Source organism: Montipora foliosa, chromosome 7, assembly GCF_036669935.1.
Source record: "Montipora foliosa isolate CH-2021 chromosome 7, ASM3666993v2, whole genome shotgun sequence".
Taxonomy (NCBI): Eukaryota; Metazoa; Cnidaria; class Anthozoa; order Scleractinia; family Acroporidae; genus Montipora; species Montipora foliosa.
Window position 1 is genome coordinate 27,711,980 of NC_090875.1, and position 6,575 is coordinate 27,718,554.

A 6,575-nucleotide genomic window follows, 5' to 3' on the forward strand; every position below is an offset into this window, starting at 1 on the left:
TTTGAGGTATAACTGCAAGTGCATTCGCCTCGAGTAAGCCGATCGTTTTTAATTCAGGAAACTCCAAAGAGCGAAACGTTTTTCCTTTGTCCTGCAAATTTTTGTCTGATTATAGGCACTATTATACGTCAGTAAGCACACCTTTCACAACATCTTAATAGGGTCGTTTATACGAGAGAAAATAATACACGAAAGGAACTATTTATACGAGTATAAACTCCCAGGCCAGGATAAGCCGCGGACAATGGAACCGGTCTTATCCAAAAGATCATCATCATTATCATCATCATCATCATCATCAACTTTGTTTATACACGACATCTTATCACAATAAAAGTGGTCTATTTTGGAATAGTGTCTAACTACAATCTACGACGTTTAATACAGATTTATCACATTAATTTGTTTCTTACATAAACGTAACTTCGGATTTTAACCGTTAAAAGGTTTTAAAAATAACAATCTTTTCGTTTGAGTGAGGTCTTGAAGTCTCTTAGGGTAGACTGAGTTCTTAAAATTGGGGAAAGTCTTCTCCACAGAACTGATCCTCGCTACTGTAAGCTCCCTTTTCCAAACTCTGTTTTGGGTCTAGGGATGTTAAAGTTAATTTAATAGCATCCCTGTTTTGTAATTTTTGGATTTTATCTGCTAGTCCTATCCCAATATTCCCCCATACCGTACTACAATAATTGAAGTATGGCATTGCTAATACATTGTATATATTCATTCTTGCATCAAATGGAATGAAGGGTGATGACGCGTTTCAAAATTTTACGATCACCAGATATTTTTTTATAATAAATTTAATATGGGAGTACCATTTAAGTGATTCATCTATGTTGACTCCCAGATAGTTATCTTCTACTACCTTAACTATTGGGGTATTGTTAACTTTAAAAGTTAGTTTGTTGGCAGAAAGCATAATTGGATTTGATTCATACCATAGTTCCATGCCCTTGAGAGCTTTGAACACAAGAAGGCCCATGTCTCTTCGGAGCTTGAAATGGAGTGCCTGTGGTTTTGCTCAGTTCCAGTCAAAGAGCTCTGGAACGCTCGCCAAATTCGTAAGTCTCGACACGATACAGTGAATCAATGACAGGCCAGATTCATTTTATTATCTCCCTGAACTACACACGCCGGGGTTACTGACCTTACTGACCAGTTTTTTTGAAGGAACAATGTATTTAAGACATACATTTGAACTGCGTGAATGAAAAAAAGTTAAGTATTGTCTTTAATACATTGTTCCTTCACCATATAATCGATGGGTTCAGTTATACGAGCTGACCAGCGCCCAGTTGGCTTGAGAGCTCAAATTGTATCGGGGGGTCCAAATTCGCTGGGACACCGGTATCGCAGACGTTCACGAGTTTGAATTCTGTTCAAGCCTAAAACATTTCAGGCTTTCCTTTCGTTACAGCTAAAGTAGCGTTGATTATTAACTGCGATGATCAGCATCTTAGCTTGATTCTCTCCGCAGCCCAAACATATATGGCTTTCATATATAAACTGTTGTCGTGCAACATTGAGTTAGACAAATCGCCTCATCGATGTCGTACTGTAGGTTTTCATTCGTCGCTTGAAGGTGCCTAAGTACACTTGAACCTTATGGTTTTTAAGTAAAGGCAAAATAATGTCTTTGTTCTCAAAGCCTCTAAAAACTAACACTGAATAAAGCTTTCTTCGCTATCCCCGTCTTTTTCTCCCAAATCAAAGTCGCCATATTTTTAAGCTACCGAAAACCCGCACATATGTAGAATCATTTCCGCGTGATGACACTTCCACCATGATGTTTTTTGTTTTGTGCCGTGACACCTATGGGCCACCGTAGAAATCAATCTTCGTTCAAAAACATCCAACATCAATGCAACTTGGTGGCCAATCGAGTGTAACATGTTGGATTCAACAATGTTGGATGACGTTGCACCAACATGTTTGGATCCGTTCGGCCGCCTTAAGTTAATTTTCGATTTTTTACCTATCCATATTCATCTCCTTTTGGAGTTCATTTTAATTTGTCGTCATCATTTTCTACTTTTCTGCGTCCATGCGTCCGAGGTACTGAATGATTAGACGACATTCAATAAGTCCATTAATAATTCATGGTAAAACAGCCTTTCAGGTTACCGATAAAAGGTCCACGTGCATGAGCTTTAAAAACCAATAATACATTCCTCATTAGAGTTCTTTATATAAAGCATACTAATTAACAATTATTCCATGAGCGCGCGTTTGGATATGAGATGATAGGATAGCCAACGAGGCGCGTAGCGCCGAGTTGGCTATAAACCATCTCATATCCAACAAGCGCGAGTGGAATAATTGCTTTATTAAAAACGCCCCCAAAATATAAAAAACTAGACTACAATAAAAAAATAAGGCCCAAAACATCACGCATATGCTTGCCGTGTTGGTAGATCATGGTATAATGGCTCATAACCCATGATGGCTTAGCCAATCAAAACTCTCGAATTGCATTATCCAATGATCCAGTTTTTAATAATAAGGCATAGCTTGTTTTTCTTGTATGCTCCTCTCGCAATTTGAACCTTTTTTCGGACTTCAAAGGGACAAGCTTTTTGTGGAGTGTTTCTGAAGCCGTTCAATAAACTCGCGGGTCGTGTTTTATCGGGCCTAAAATCACTGGGTTTCGCCTCATGGTTTAAAACCGGATAAAACACTCCTTTTCGTTTTTTATCAGTACATTATGAAGGCGATGATGATAACCTTGTTCTTGATTGTTGATGAAGAACATAATAATGATGAAAATGATGATGATGATGATGATGACGACGAGAATTGTGACTGATGACTGATGGCTATAGCGATGAAAAAAAATGTAAAACGCGTAAATCTAATTGATTATATTAAAATGGTAAGCCTAACAAATCAATGGCGACTTTGCTAATGAGAATGGTTGCTAGATATCACTCGAAGTCTGTGGCAGTGAGGGGAATTCAAATTGGGAGGGTGGAAAGTGGGCTAGAAAAAAGAGCCCCGTCAAACTAAATAAAAGTACAGACCTTATGGTCATGTTTTGATTGTAATTATTTCTTTATCACAGATTAATAACTGGTGTGGATGGCAGCAATTATACTTCGAGGAAAAATCCCAATTTGTACATTGAATGCAGTACACTGTTGACGATTAAATATCAGTTTAGTGACCACCAGTTACTGTTTGGTGTTTAAACTACAAGGAACAGAATCGTGTAAGTTCGCTTTTTGGCTTCATCGTAGAGTAAAAAGGGGACTTAAACAAATAAAACAAAAAAATACATCTTATTAAATCAATCAATCAATCAATCAATTGATCAATCAATCAATCACCAAGAGAAAATGAGGGGACAGAGAAGGAGGCTCCCGGTCCAGCCTTGGCATATGTCATGTCTACGAAAGTTATTTTTAGAAGAGCGGAAGTCTTTGTTCTAGCGGAAGTCTGTATTCCTAACGTCCGCATGCAGGCCAACCTCGATCTGATGTTTGAAAGAAAATAAATATTCATTAGCCTTCCACGTGCGCCGCCATTTCTCTCTTCACTAAGAACCTGAGAGCGATACAAGACTGCATGCGGACGTCTCGGAAGACAGACTTCCGCTAGAACAAAGACTTCCGCTCGTCTAAAAATAACTTTCGTGGACATGACATATCCCGACCAACGACCTGAGCCTCCGTCTCTTTCCCCTCATTTTCTCTTGCAATCACTCACTAACTTGGCAAATCAATTAATCGATCAATCAATCAATTAATCAATAACTCACTCAACTCAATCAATTAATCAATTGATCAATCAATGAATCAATGAATCAATGAATCAGTATTCAGTCGCTCATCAATCAATCACTCAATCAATAACTCAGTTACTCACTCACTCACTCACTCACTCAATCAATCAAACAATCAATCAATCAATCAATCAATCGGAAAAAATCAATCAATCGAATGACAAGTTAGAGAAAAAAAACAATTTACTTCATAAGTTCATGTTTTTACAGCTGATAAACCGAAGAAATCGTCTTTTTGTTTTCACACGTCCCCTTCCTCCCGTGTAGCTTTAGGTCGGTAGAGCAACTGGGATCTAAAGTTTGAGGTCGTAGGTTCGCTTTTCTCTGTCCGTTAGCGTATGGCCTCACTGTAATTTCTGGTCATTAATAATATGATTACTATATAGTAAAGATAGCTTTTAATATAATAATATAATACTAAGAGTATGAAACTTGATTTTCAGTAAAATACAGTTGCTCAATACATAGAAGTAGACAGGAAATTGCTAGCTTAATTTTTTTTTTTATTTCCACAAAATGTTACTATATATATATAATAGTGTTGAGAAGAAGAAAGGTGTAGCCGATCACCTCGATAGATAATGCTTAATACTGAGGAAATAAACTTTCGTTGAGGCATATGTTGGTTTTCTAATGCGGTTTTATTACTTCAAAACGTTGTCGCCGTTTTAAGAGCTTCGTCATTGAATGAAAGATTTATTGACGTTACAAGATTTGCTTTTAATGTAACACTTTAGTACACATGATGTGGACAAAGTCAAGGCTCATTCTAATGTTTGATTGGTGTTATATATAGTATTTAGAGCTCGCCCCATTGCAAACCATTCATGAGGTTCTCATGCTTGCGGATTATTCGTAAGCGACTTCAATGTATTTTACGCGTAGCGGATGTCGTGATGTTTCCTGTGGAGGATTCCCCAAATAGATTTATCTTTGGCAATAGATGGTTTGTTATGGTTGATCAAGATGTGAATAAACCGTCTGTTTTTCAACCATTCTGAATATGTTCGTGTATCTGGAGTTCCCACCATTGTACTAAGTTTTACATAAAGCACATCTTGTACTCATACATCTTCATATCACTGGACCGAAAGCTCTAAACAGGCCGAAAACGTTTGAAGTATCAAACCGATTAGAAACACATATGCCTCAAGAAGTTATTTCCCTTATTAACAATATATAATCGGGTACTACTATTATAGCATATGCTACTATATATGGTGGCATATGCATAATATAGGTGGTTAGCCCGGGGCTCCCCGGCGTTTCTATCATTCAGGGAACAGGCCCTACAGATCGGATCATCAACAAATCATCTCTCTGATTGCTCTGTTTCCCGGCAGGGTTGTCGTGATGGTGGCAGGTGGGTTAGCAGCAGGACCATGAGCATTTTAATCCAGGGAACGCGGTGTTCGATTCCCACTCACGCGCATCATGGGTGTCTTTCATTTAAAATGGATCAGTCATGTATTTCGATACTGGCTCGACTTGACTACATTCGTTGGATTTCCCAGTTTCCTTCATTCTAAATTATAAATTGGTATTTCTGGTAGCCTGTGAATCTTCTTGGCGGATGATCCGATGTAGGGTCCGGTTACCCTGATAATTATGAAAACGGCCGGGGCGCCCCGCGGCTAACTAACATTCACCTCTCTGATATGCAACTCTGTTTCCAGCAGGGTTGTCCGTGATGGTTGCAGTGGGTCTTAGCACACCTGACATGTAATCCAGGGAACGCGGGTTCGTATTCGAAGGAGAGCCACTCACGGCATATGGTGTTTGTTTTTTTGTTTCATTCACAATGGATCAGTCAGTATTTCGTACTGGCTCGTAGACTACATCGTTGGGACTTTCCAGTTCTTGCAATTCTAAAAATATAATAATAGTTTAATATGATTAATATTATAATTCTATTCTATATAGTATAAAATATCACACACACACGCTAATGAGAGACAAACACTCGTTTAAAAAGTGTTCACTTCAGTTTTTTACTTGTTCTATTTACAGTATTTATATTTATAGGTCCAGTTAACGCGCCCACAATGTGTCAATTGGTCTCCACCACATCTTGGCCAACGAAGCACAAACGCGCGTTACTGAATCACCGCAACTGATCCAAAGACCTCACACGAGAAAAGATGCCAGCAAACATCGTTGCGGTTGACAATAACACACCCAAACCTTCCATATGAAGAAGCAGTACAACAGTCCTCAACTTCCTTGACATTGAAAGTTTCTAGTAGTACAGAAATGTTCGAATGTCTCTTCAAAGGAATCCCACAGTATTAAGACCCAATTTCAACCGACTTGCACTACAGTTCCTCAAGGGCTAAATCAAAGTTGTTCCGCCAAAAGAAGCATCCTGGAAGTTTCTGTATTTATCCAACAATCTCACCGGCCTCAACAAAAAGAAGTTATTGTCATTTTCCCGACAACGTCCAACGCTGCACTCCCAAGAGTAGAAGTCTCAGTGCAAAGTCATCAAAACTGTTTTCAGTGAGTTTTATCACGACTACTAAGAGCACCAACTCCTTAAGTATATTGCTATATTTACATTGTTTATCCCACCTCTTTAATTGAAAACATGAGTTTGGGGCCCTCCACCTATAAAACTAACCTGTGTTGACGTCTGGTAATTTTACAGAAAAGAGTGTTGAGTATCATTTACAAATATCCCATTTTTTTGAATGCTCACTTTTCTGAACCCTTAATTTTAAGGAACCTTGAAATCTTAAAAAATCCACGATCTTCCAAATGTTAACAAACTTGGATTGGGCCCATTTATGTT